Below are 14,543 nucleotides of genomic sequence, written 5' to 3' on the forward strand. Positions count from 1 at the left end.
TTCTGCGAAATCTGGTAAAAATTTCTAGGTATATATATGCCTTGCATGGTGGATGAAAGATCGCAATACACATACTCACATCTCAGTAATGAATGCTTGTGAAATCCTTGATGGTTGTAGAATGTTTGGAACATGGAATGTCACGCTGAGGGAAATTATGTAAATTACATTTCTTTGGGTAGAACTCGCTCCAAGAGCATTTGTCTGCGCAATCTTCCTCATTATCGAAACTGTCATTAGGAAAAATCTGTGAATTCCGAGTAAATGTTTCTTGGTGTAAATATGCCCTGTATGGTGTTGAAAGTATGTTAATCCACATGTTCTCACCTCTGTAATGCATGTTTGTCATATCCATGATGCATGTAATGTGTTCGAAACATGGAATATCACTCTGAGGAATCTATGTAAATTAAATGTCGAGTGGGTAGAACTCGCTCCAAGAGAATTTTTCTGAGATATCTACCACATTTTCGAAACTTGTTTTAGGAAAAAGCTGGGAAATCAGACAAAAATTTTCTAGTTTTATGTCTGCCATGTATGGGGATGAAAGTTCAGTAATCCACATGCTCACAACTCAGTCATGAATGATTTTTCGAATCCGTGTTGCATGTAGCGTGTTCGTAACATGGAATGTCACGGTGAAGGAAGAAATATAAATTACATGTCTATGGTTAGAACTGGCTCCAAGAGAATTTTTTGAGAAAACTGTCTGATTTTCGAATCTGGGTTTATGAACAACCTGCGAACTGAGAATAAATATATCTAGGATTAAATATGCCTTTTATGGTGAATGAAAGTTCGGTAATTCATGAAAAATTCTCACAATTCATTAAAAATGTTTGTCAAATCCGTGATGCATGAATCGTGTTCAGAACATGGAAAGTCACGGTGAGTGAAACAATTTAAATAAAAGGTCTAGTGGATACAACACACTCAAAGAGGATTTTTCTGTGCAATATGCCACATTTTCTAAACTGGATTTAAAAAAATGCTGTGAAATAAGATGAAATGTTCTCAGTGTAAATATGCCTATCATAGTAGGTGAAATTTCAGTAATCCACATGCGAACAACTCAGTAGTGAATATGTGTCGAAACTGTGATGCATGTAGCATGTACGGAACATGGAATTACACGGTGAGGGAATCTATGTCAATTACATTTCTGTTGGATAGAACTCGTTGTAAGACGGTTTTTCTGTGAAAACTGCCTGTTTTTCAAACCTGGCATTAGAAAATAGCTGGGAACTCAGAGTAAATAATTCTAAGTGTTAATATTCCTTGAATGGTGAATGAAAGCTCTGTAATCCACATGCTCACAAATCAGTAATAACTGTTTTTTGAATCCGTGATGCATGTAATGTGTTCGGAGCACAGAATGTCACGGTCAGGTAAACTATGTAAATTACATGTCTATCGGGTAGAACTCGATAATAGGCCATTTTTTCTGCAAAATATGCCTCATTTCCGAAACTGGCTTTTGGAAAAGACTGTGAAATCTGGGTAAATGTTTCTTGGTGTAAATATGCCATTTATGGTGTTGAAGTTTGTTGATCCACATGTTCTCACCTCTGTAATGCATGTTTGTCGTATCTGTGATGCATGTAACGTGTTTGGAACATGGAAAATCACGCTGAGGAATCTATGTAAATTACATGCCGATTGGGTAGAACTCGCTCCAAGAGAATTTTTCTGTGATATCTACCTCATTTTCGAAACTGGTTTTAGGAAACACCTTGGATATCAGAGAAAAATTTTCTAGATATGTATGCCATGTATTGGGATGAAAGTTCAGTAATCCACATGCTCACAACTCAGTCATGAATGTTTTTTTGAATCCGTGTTGCATGTAGCGTGTTCGTAACATGGAATGTCACGGTGGATAAAGAAATGTAAATTACATGTCTATTGGTTAGAACACGCTCCAAGAGAATTTTTTTGAGAAAACTGCCTGATTTTGGAATCTGGCATTATGAAAAACCTGCAAAACGAGAATAAATATATCTAGGAGTAAATATGCCTTGTATGGTGGATGAATGTTCGGTAATTCATGATAAATGCTCACAAATCATTAAAGATGTTTGTCGAATCCGTGATTCATGTATCGTGTTCAGAACATGGAAAGTCATGGAGAGTGAAACAATTTAAATAAAATGTCTAGTGGATACAATACACTCAAAGAGTATTTTTCTGTGCAATATGCCTCATTTTCTAAACTGGAGTTAAGAAAATGCTGCGAAATAAGATTAAATGCTTCTCGGTGTAAAAATGCCTTTCAGAGTAGGTGAAAGTTCAGTAATCCACATGCGAACAACTCAGTAGTGAATATGTGTTGAATCCGTGATGCATGTAGCATATATGGAACATGGAATTACACGGTGAGGGAATCACTGTCAATTATATTTCTGTTGGGTAGAACTCGATGTAAGACAGTTTTTCTGTGGAAACTGCCTGTTTTTCAAACATGGCATTAGAAAAAAGCTGGGAACACAGAGTAAATAATTCTAAGTGTTAATATTCCTTGAATGGTGAATGAAAGCTCGGTAATCCACATGCTCACAAATCAGTAATAACTGTTTGTCAAAACCGTGATGCATGTAAAGTGTTCGGATCACAGAATGTCACAGTCAGGTAAACTATGTAAATTACATGTCTATCGGTTAGAACTCGATAAAAGAACATTTTTCTGCAAAATATGCCTCGATTCCGATACTGCCTTTTGGAAAAAACTGTGAAATCAGGGTAAATGATTCTTGGTGTAAATATGCCCTCTATGGTGTTGAAAGTTTGGTAATCCACATGTTCTCACCTCAGTAATGAATGTTTGTCATATCCTTGATGCATGTAACAGGTTCGGAATGCGGAATATCACGGTGAGTAAACTAAGTAAATTACATGTCGATTGGGAAGAACTCGCTCCAAGAGAATTTTTCTGTGAAATCTACTTCAATTTCAAAACTGGTGTTAGGAAAATGCTGGGAAATAAGAGTAAAATTCCTTCGGTATTAATATGACCATTTTGGTGTTGAATGTTCATTAATCTTCATGCTCACAACTCAGTAATGAATGTTTTTTCGAAACCATGATGCATGTAACGTGTTCGGAACACAGAATATCATGGTGAGGAGACTATGTAAACTGCAGGTCTAGTGGGTAAAACACGCTCAAAGGGTATTTTACTGAGCAATCTGCCTCATTTTTAAACTCCCGTTAGAAAAATGATGCAAAATCAGAATAAATGCTGTAGGTGCACATATACCTAAAATGGTGAATGAAATTTCTGTAATCCACATGCTCACAACTCATTAAAGTATGATTGTCGAATCCATGATGCATGTAGCATGTTCAGAACACGGAATGTCACGGTGAGTGAAACAATTTACATAAAATGACTAGTGGGTCAACTCACTCAAAGAGGATTGTTCTGCGCAATATGCCTCATTTTCTATACTGGAGTGAGGAAAAAGCTGCGAAAAAAGAGTAAATGCTTCTAGGTGTTAATATGCCTTGTACGGTGGATGAATGTTGGGTAATCCACATGTTCACAACTCAGTAATGAAAGTTTTTCCAATCCGTGATGAATTTAATGTGTTAGGAACACAGAATGACATGGTCAAGTAAGCTATGTAAATTACATATCTGACGGGTAGAACTCGCTAAATGACCATTTTTATGTGAAATATGCCTCATAGCAGAAACTGGCTTAAGGAAAAGCAGCGAAATCTGTGTAAATACTTCTAGGTGACAATAGGCATTTTATGGTTGATGAAATTTTGATAATCCACAAGCTCACAACCCATTAGAGTATGTTTGTCGAATCCATGATGCATGTAGCGTGTTCGTAACACAGTATTTCCTGGTGAGGGAAACTATGTAAATTAAAATTCTATTTGGTAGAACTCACAGGAAGAGAATTTTTCTGTGATAATTTCATGATTTTTAAAACTGGTGTTAGGAAAAAGCTTAGAAATCAGTGTAAATATTTCTAGGTATGAAGAGGCCATGCATGGTGAATGAAACATCGGTAATCCACATGCTCACAACTCAGTAAGTAATGTTTGTCAAATCCGCCATGCATGTAGCGTGCTCGGAACACGGAATATCATGGTGAGGGAAACTATGTAAATTAAAATACTCTTTGAAAGGACTCGCCCCAAGACAATTTTTCTGTGAATCTTCATGATTTTTGATACTGGCGTTACGAAATTTCTGCGAAATCTGGTGAAAATTTCTAGGTATATATATGCCTTGCATGGTGGATGAAAGATCGCAATACACATACTCACATCTCAGTAATGAATGCTTGTGAAATCCTTGATGGTTGTAGAATGTTTGGAACATGGAATGTCACGCTGAGGGAAATTATGTAAATTACATTTCTTTGGGTAGAACTCGCTCCAAGAGCATTTGTCTGTGCAATCTTCCTCATTATCGAAACTGTCATTAGGAAAAATCTGTGAATTCCGAGTAAATGTTTCTTGGTGTAAATATGCTTTGTATGGTGTTGAAAGTATTTTAATCCACATGTTCTCACCTCTGTAATGCATGTTTGTCATATCCATGATGCATGTAATTTGTTCGAAACATGGAATATCACTCTGAGGAATCTATGTAAATTAAATGTCGAGTGGGTAGAACTCGCTCCAAGAGAATTTTTCTGAGATATCTACCACATTTTCGAAACTTGTTTTAGGAAAAAGCTGGGAAATCAGACAAAAATTTTCTAGTTTTATGTCTGCCATGTATGGGGATGAAAGTTCAGTAATCCACATGCTCACAACTCAGTCATGAATGATTTTTCGAATCCGTGTTGCATGTAGCGTGTTCGTAACATGGAATGTCACGGTGAAGGAAGAAATATAAATTACATGTCTATGGTTAGAACTGGCTCCAAGAGAATTTTTTGAGAAAACTGTCTGATTTTCGAATCTGGGTTTATGAACAACCTGCGAACTGAGAATAAATATATCTAGGATTAAATATGCCTTTTATGGTGAATGAAAGTTCGGTAATTCATGAAAAATTCTCACAATTCATTAAAAATGTTTGTCAAATCCGTGATGCATGAATCGTGTTCAGAACATGGAAAGTCACGGTGAGTGAAACAATTTAAATAAAAGGTCTAGTGGATACAACACACTCAAAGAGGATTTTTCTGTGCAATATGCCACATTTTCTAAACTGGATTTAAAAAAATGCTGTGAAATAAGATGAAATGTTCTCAGTGTAAATATGCCTATCATAGTAGGTGAAATTTCAGTAATCCACATGCGAACAACTCAGTAGTGAATATGTGTCGAAACTGTGATGCATGTAGCATGTACGGAACATGGAATTACACGGTGAGGGAATCTATGTCAATTACATTTCTGTTGGATAGAACTCGTTGTAAGACGGTTTTTCTGTGAAAACTGCCTGTTTTTCAAACCTGGCATTAGAAAATAGCTGGGAACTCAGAGTAAATACTTCTAAGTGTTAATATTCCTTGAATGGTGAATGAAAGCTCTGTAATCCACATGCTCACAAATCAGTAATAACTGTTTTTTGAATCCGTGATGCATGTAATGTGTTCGGAGCACAGAATGTCACGGTCAGGTAAACTAAGTAAATTACATGTCTATCGGGTAGAACTCGATAATAGACCATTTTTTCTGCAAAATATGCCTCATTTCCGAAACTGGCTTTTGGAAAAGACTGTGAAATCTGGGTAAATGTTTCTTGGTGTAAATACGCCATTTATGGTGTTGAAGTTTGTTGATCCACATGTTCTCACCTCTGTAATGCATGTTTGTCGTATCTGTGATGCATGTAACGTGTTCGGAACATGGAAAATCACGCTGAGGAATCTATGTAAATTACATGCCGATTGGGTAGAACTCGCTCCAAGAGAATTTTTCTGTGATATCTACCTCATTTTCGAAACTGGTTTTAGGAAACACCTTGGATATCAGAGAAAAATTTTCTAGATATGTATGCCATGTATTGGGATGAAAGTTCAGTAATCCACATGCTCACAACTCAGTCATGAATGTTTTTTTGAATCCGTGTTGCATGTAGCGTGTTCGTAACATGGAATGTCACGGTGGATAAAGAAATGTAAATTACATGTCTATTGGTTAGAACACGCTCCAAGAGAATTTTTTTGAGAAAACTGCCTGATTTTGGAATCTGGCATTATGAAAAACCTGCAAAACGAGAATAAATATATCTAGGAGTAAATATACCTTGTATGGTGGATGAATGTTCGGTAATTCATGATAAATGCTCACAAATCATTAAAGATGTTTGTCGAATCCATGATTCATGTATCGTGTTCAGAACATGGAAAGTCATGGAGAGTGAAACAATTTAAATAAAAGGTCTAGTGGATACAATACACTCAAAGAGGATTTTTCTGTGCAATATGCCTCATTTTCTAAACTGGAGTTAAGAAAATGCTGCGAAATAAGATTAAATGCTTCTCGGTGTAAAAATGCCTTTCATAGTAGGTGAAAGTTCAGTAATCCACATGCGAACAACTCAGTAGTGAATATGTGTTGAATCCGTGATGCATGTAGCATATATGGAACATGGAATTACACGGTGAGGGAATCACTGTCAATTACATTTCTGTTGGGTAGAACTCGATGTAAGACAGTTTTTCTGTGGAAACTGCCTGTTTTTCAAACATGGCATTAGAAAAAAGCTGGGAACACAGAGTAAATAATTCTAAGTGTTAATATTCCTTGAATGGTGAATGAAAGCTCGGTAATCCACATGCTCACAAATCAGTAATAACTGTTTGTCAAAACCGTGATGCATGTAAAGTGTTCGGATCACAGAATATCACGGTCAGGTAAACTATGTAAATTACATGTCTATCGGGTAGAACTCGATAAAAGAACATTTTTCTGCAAAATATGCCTCGATTCCGATACTGCCTTTTGGAAAAAACTGTGAAATCAGGGTAAATGATTCTTGGTGTAAATATGCCCTTTATGGTGTTGAAGTTTGTTAATCCACATGTCCTCACCTCTGTAATGCATGTTTGTCGTATCTGTGATGCATGTAACGTGTTCGGAATGCGGAATATCACGGTGAGTAAACTAAGTAAATTACATGTCGATTGGGAAGAACTCGCTCCAAGAAATTTTTTCTGTGAAATCTACTTCAATTTCAAAACTGGTGTTAGGAAAATGCTGGGAAATAAGAGTAAAATTCCTTCGGTGTTAATATGCCCATTTTGGTGTTGAATGTTCATTAATCTTCATGCTCACAACTCAGTAATGAATGTTTTTTCGAAACCATGATGCATGTAACGTGTTCGGAACACAGAATATCATGGTGAGGAGACTATGTAAACTACAGGTCTAGTGGGTACAACACGCTCAAAGGGTATTTTACTGAGCAATCTGCCTCATTTTTAAACTCCCGTTAAAAAAATGATGCAAAATCAGAGTAAATGCTGTAGGTGCACATATGCCTTAAATGGTGAATGAAATTTCTGTAATCCACATGCTCACAACTCATTAAAGTATGATTGTCGAATCCATGATGCATGTAGCATGTTCAGAACACGGAATGTCACGGTGAGTGAAACAATTTACATAAAATGTCTAGTGGGTCAACTCACTCAAAGAGGATTGTTCTGCGCAATATGCCTCATTTTCTATACTGGAGTGAGGAAAAAGCTGCGAAAAAAGAGTAAATGCTTCTAGGTGTTAATATGCCTTGTACGGTGGATGAATGTTGGGTAATCCACATGTTCACAACTCAGTTACGAAAGCTTTTCCAATCCGTGATGAATTTAATGTGTTAGGAACACGGAATGACATGGTCAAGTAAGCTATGTAAATTACATATCTGACGGGTAGAACTCGCTAAATGACCATTTTTATGTGAAATATGCCTCATAGCAGAAACTGGCTTAAGGAAAAGCAGCGAAATCTGTGTAAATGCTTCTAGGTGACAATAGGCATTTTATGGTTGATGAAATTTTGATAATCCACAAGCTCACAACCCATTAGAGTATGTTTGTCGAATCCATGATGCATGTAGCGTGTTCGTAACACAGTATTTCCTGGTGAGGGAAACTATGTAAATTAAAATTCTATTTGGTAGAACTCACAGGAAGAGAATTTTTCTGTGATAATTTCATGATTTTTAAAACTGGTGTTAGGAAAAAGCTTAGAAATCAGTGTAAATATTTCTAGGTATGAAGAGGCCATGCATGGTGAATGAAACATCGGTAATCCACATGCTCACAACTCAGTAAGTAATGTTTGTCAAATCCGTCATGCATGTAGCGTGCTCGGAACACGGAATATCATGGTGAGGGAAACTATGTAAATTAAAATACTCTTTGAAAGGACTCGCCCCAAGACAATTTTTCTGTGAATCTTCATGATTTTTGAAACTGGCGTTACGAAATTTCTGCGAAATCTGGTAAAAATTTCTAGGTATATATATGCCTTGCATGGTGGATGAAAGATCGCAATACACATACTCACATCTCAGTAATGAATGCTTGTGAAATCCTTGATGGTTGTAGAATGTTTGGAACATGGAATGTCACGCTGAGGGAAATTATGTAAATTACATTTCTTTGGGTAGAACTCGCTCCAAGAGCATTTGTCTGCGCAATCTTCCTCATTATCGAAACTGTCATTAGGAAAAATCTGTGAATTCCGAGTAAATGTTTCTTGGTGTATATATGCCCTGTATGGTGTTGAAAGTATGTTAATCCACATGTTCTCACCTCTGTAATGCATGTTTGTCATATCCATGATGCATGTAATGTGTTCGAAACATGGAATATCACTCTGAGGAATCTATGTAAATTAAATGTCGAGTGGGTAGAACTCGCTCCAAGAGAATTTTTCTGAGATATCTACCACATTTTCGAAACTTGTTTTAGGAAAAAGCTGGGAAATCAGACAAAAATTTTCTAGTTTTATGTCTGCCATGTATGGGGATGAAAGTTCAGTAATCCACATGCTCACAACTCAGTCATGAATGATTTTTCGAATCCGTGTTGCATGTAGCGTGTTCGTAACATGGAATGTCACGGTGAAGGAAGAAATATAAATTACATGTCTATGGTTAGAACTGGCTCCAAGAGAATTTTTTGAGAAAACTGTCTGATTTTCGAATCTGGGTTTATGAACAACCTGCGAACTGAGAATAAATATATCTAGGATTAAATATGCCTTTTATGGTGAATGAAAGTTCGGTAATTCATGAAAAATTCTCACAATTCATTAAAAATGTTTGTCAAATCCGTGATGCATGAATCGTGTTCAGAACATGGAAAGTCACGGTGAGTGAAACAATTTAAATAAAAGGTCTAGTGGATACAACACACTCAAAGAGGATTTTTCTGTGCAATATGCCACATTTTCTAAACTGGACTTAAAAAAATGCTGTGAAATAAGATTAAATGTTCTCAGTGTAAATATGCCTATCATAGTAGGTGAAATTTCAGTAATCCACATGCGAACAACTCAGTAGTGAATATGTGTCGAAACTGTGATGCATGTAGCATGTACGGAACATGGAATTACACGGTGAGGGAATCTATGTCAATTACATTTCTGTTGGATAGAACTCGTTGTAAGACGGTTTTTCTGTGAAAACTGCCTGTTTTTCAAACCTGGCATTAGAAAATAGCTGGGAACTCAGAGTAAATAATTCTAAGTGTTAATATTCCTTGCATGGTGAATGAAAGCTCGGTAATCCACATGCTCACAAATCAGTAATAACTGTTTGTTGAATCCGTGATGCATGTAATGTGTTCGGAGCACAGAATGTCACGGTCAGGTAAACTATGTAAATTACATGTCTATCAGGTAGAAGTCAATAAAAGAGCATTTTTCTGCAAAATGTGACTCATTTCCGAAACTGGCTTTTGGAAAAGACTGTGAAATCAGGGTAAATGTTTCTTGGTGTTAATATGCCCTGGATGGTGTTGAAAGTTTGTTAATCCACATGTTCTCACCTCTGAAATGCATGTTTGTCGTATCCGTGGTGCATGTAACATGTTCGGATCATGAAATATCACGCTGAGGAAACTATGTAAATTACATGCCGATTGGGTAGAACTGGGTCCTAGAGAATTTTTCCGTGATATCTACCACATTTCGAAACTGGTATTATGAAAAAGCTGGGAAATCAGAGAAAAATTTTCTAGGTGTAACTCTGCCATGTATGGGGATGAAAGTTCAGTAATCCACATGCTCACAACTCAGTCCTGAATGTTTTTTCGAATCCGTGTTGCATGTAGCGTGTTCGTAACATGGGATGTCACGGTGAAGGAAGAAATGTAAATTACATGTCTATTGGTTAGAACTCGCTCCAAGAGGATTTTTTTGGGAAAACTGCCTGATTTTGGAATCTGGCGTTATGAATAACCTGCGAACTGAGAATAAATATATCTAGGAGTAAATATGCCTTGTATGGTGGATGAAAGTTTGGTAATTCATGAAAAATGCTCACAACTCATTAAAAATATTTGTCAAATTCGTGATGCATGTATCGTGTTCAGATCATGGAAAGTCACGATGAGAGAAACAATTTAAATAAAAGGTCTAGTGGATACAACACACTCAAGCAGGATTTTCCGTGCAATATGCCTCATTTTCTAAACTGAATTTAAGAAAATGCTGCGAAATAAGATTAAATGCTTCTCTGTGTAAATATGCCTTTCATAGAAGGTGAAAGTTCAGTAACCCAAATGCGAAAATATCAGTAGTGAATATTCGTCGAATCCGTGATTCATGTAGCATATACGGAACATGGAATTAAACGGTGAGGGATTCTATGTCAATTACATTTCTGTTGGATAGAACTCGATGTAAGACGGTTTTTCTGTGAAAACTGCCTGTTTTTCAAAAATGGCATTAGAAAATATCTGGGAACTCAGAGTAAATAATTCTAAGTGTTAATATTCCTTGAATGGTGAATGAAAGCTCTGTAATCCACATGCTCACAAATCAGTAATAACTGTTTTTCGAATCCGTGATGCATGTAATGTGTTCGGAGCACAGAATGTCACGGTCAGGTAAACTATGTAAATTACATGTCTATCGGGTAGAACTCGATAATAGACCATTTTTTCTGCAAAATATGCCTCATTTCCGAAACTGGCTTTTGGAAAAGACTGTGAAATCTGGGTAAATATTTCTTGGTGTAAATATGCCCTTTATGGTGTTGAAGTTTGTTAATCCACATGTTCTCACCTCTGTAATGCATGTTTGTCGTATCTGTGATGCATGTAACGTGTTCGGAACATGGAATATCACGCTGAGGAATCTATGTAAATTACATGCCGATTGGGTAGAACTCGCTCCAAGAGAATTTTTCTGTGATATCTACCTCATTTTCGAAACTGGTTTTAGGAAACACCTAGGATATCAGAGAAAAATTTTCTAGTTATGTATGCCATGTATTGGGATGAAAGTTCAGTAATCCACATGCTCACAACTCAGTCATGAATGTTTTTTTGAATCCGTGTTGCATGTAGCGTGTTCGTAACATGGAATGTCACGGTGGATAAAGAAATGTAAATTACATGTCTATTGGTTAGAACACGCTCCAAGAGAATTTTTTTGAGAAAACTGCCTGATTTTGGAATCTGGCATTATGAAAAACCTGCAAAACGAGAATAAATATATCTAGGAGTAAATATGCCTTGTATGGTGGATGAATGTTCGGTAATTCATGATAAATGCTCACAAATCATTAAAGATGTTTGTCGAATCCATGATTCATGTATCGTGTTCAGAACATGGAAAGTCATGGAGAGTGAAACAATTTAAATAAAAGGTCTAGTGGATACAATACACTCAAAGAGGATTTTTCTGTGCAATATGCCTCATTTTCTAAACTGGAGTTAAGAAAATGCTGCGAAATAAGATTAAATGCTTCTCGGTGTAAAAATGCCTTTCATAGTAGGTGAAAGTTCAGTAATCCACATGCGAACAACTCAGAAGTGAATATGTGTTGAATCCGTGATGCATGTAGCATATATGGAACATGGAATTACACGGTGAGGGAATCACTGTCAATTACATTTCTGTTGGGTAGAACTCGATGTAAGACAGTTTTTCTGTGGAAACTGCCTGTTTTTCAAACATGGCATTAGAAAAAAGCTGGGAACACAGAGTAAATAATTCTAAGTGTTAATATTCCTTGAATGGTGAATGAAAGCTCGGTAATCCACATGCTCACAAATCAGTAATAACTGTTTGTCAAAACCGTGATGCATGTAAAGTGTTCGGATCACAGAATGTCACGGTCAGGTAAACTATGTAAATTACATGTCTATCGGGTAGAACTCGATAAAAGAACATTTTTCTGCAAAATATGCCTCGATTCCGATACTGCCTTTTGGAAAAAACTGTGAAATCAGGGTAAATGATTCTTGGTGTAAATATGCCCTTTATGGTGTTGAAGTTTGTTAATCCACATGTCCTCACCTCTGTAATGCATGTTTGTCGTATCTGTGATGCATGTAACGTGTTCGGAATGCGGAATATCACGGTGAGTAAACTAAGTAAATTACATGTCGATTGGGAAGAACTCGCTCCAAGAAATTTTTTCTGTGAAATCTACTTCAATTTCAAAACTGGTGTTAGGAAAATGCTGGGAAATAAGAGTAAAATTCCTTCGGTGTTAATATGCCCATTTTGGTGTTGAATGTTCATTAATCTTCATGCTCACAACTCAGTAATGAATGTTTTTTCGAAACCATGATGCATGTAACGTGTTCGGAACACAGAATATCATGGTGAGGAGACTATGTAAACTACAGGTCTAGTGGGTACAACACGCTCAAAGGGTATTTTACTGAGCAATCTGCCTCATTTTTAAACTCCCGTTAAAAAAATGATGCAAAATCAGAGTAAATGCTGTAGGTGCACATATGCCTTAAATGGTGAATGAAATTTCTGTAATCCACATGCTCACAACTCATTAAAGTATGATTGTCGAATCCATGATGCATGTAGCATGTTCAGAACACGGAATGTCACGGTGAGTGAAACAATTTACATAAAATGTCTAGTGGGTCAACTCACTCAAAGAGGATTGTTCTGCGCAATATGCCTCATTTTCTATACTGGAGTGAGGAAAAAGCTGCGAAAAAAGAGTAAATGCTTCTAGGTGTTAATATGCCTTGTACGGTGGATGAATGTTGGGTAATCCACATGTTCACAACTCAGTTACGAAAGCTTTTCCAATCCGTGATGAATTTAATGTGTTAGGAACACGGAATGACATGGTCAAGTAAGCTATGTAAATTACATATCTGACGGGTAGAACTCGCTAAATGACCATTTTTATGTGAAATATGCCTCATAGCAGAAACTGGCTTAAGGAAAAGCAGCGAAATCTGTGTAAATGCTTCTAGGTGACAATAGGCATTTTATGGTTGATGAAATTTTGATAATCCACAAGCTCACAACCCATTAGAGTATGTTTGTCGAATCCATGATGCATGTAGCGTGTTCGTAACACAGTATTTCCTGGTGAGGGAAACTATGTAAATTAAAATTCTATTTGGTAGAACTCACAGGAAGAGAATTTTTCTGTGATAATTTCATGATTTTTTAAACTGGTGTTAGGAAAAAGCTTAGAAATCAGTGTAAATATTTCTAGGTATGAAGAGGCCATGCATGGTGAATGAAACATCGGTAATCCACATGCTCACAACTCAGTAAGTAATGTTTGTCAAATCCATCATGCATGTAGCGTGCTCGGAACACGGAATATCATGGTGAGGGAAACTATGTAAATTAAAATACTCTTTGAAAGGACTCGCCCCAAGACAATTTTTCTGTGAATCTTCATGATTTTTGAAACTGGCGTTACGAAATTTCTGCGAAATCTGGTAAAAATTTCTAGGTATATATATGCCTTGCATGGTGGATGAAAGATCGCAATACACATACTCACATCTCAGTAATGAATGCTTGTGAAATCCTTGATGGTTGTAGAATGTTTGGAACATGGAATGTCACGCTGAGGGAAATTATGTAAATTACATTTCTTTGGGTAGAACTCGCTCCAAGAGCATTTGTCTGCGCAATCTTCCTCATTATCGAAACTGTCATTAGGAAAAATCTGTGAATTCCGAGTAAATGTTTCTTGGTGTATATATGCCCTGTATGGTGTTGAAAGTATGTTAATCCACATGTTCTCACCTCTGTAATGCATGTTTGTCATATCCATGATGCATGTAATGTGTTCGAAACATGGAATATCACTCTGAGGAATCTATGTAAATTAAATGTCGAGTGGGTAGAACTCGCTCCAAGAGAATTTTTCTGAGATATCTACCACATTTTCGAAACTTGTTTTAGGAAAAAGCTGGGAAATCAGACAAAAATTTTCTAGTTTTATGTCTGCCATGTATGGGGATGAAAGTTCAGTAATCCACATGCTCACAACTCAGTCATGAATGATTTTTCGAATCCGTGTTGCATGTAGCGTGTTCGTAACATGGAATGTCACGGTGAAGGAAGAAATATAAATTACATGTCTATGGTTAGAACTGGCTCCAAGAGAAT

The sequence above is a fragment of the Camelus dromedarius genome, unplaced genomic scaffold (assembly GCF_036321535.1).
Source record: "Camelus dromedarius isolate mCamDro1 unplaced genomic scaffold, mCamDro1.pat HAP1_SCAFFOLD_163, whole genome shotgun sequence".
Classification (NCBI taxonomy): Eukaryota; Metazoa; Chordata; class Mammalia; order Artiodactyla; family Camelidae; genus Camelus; species Camelus dromedarius.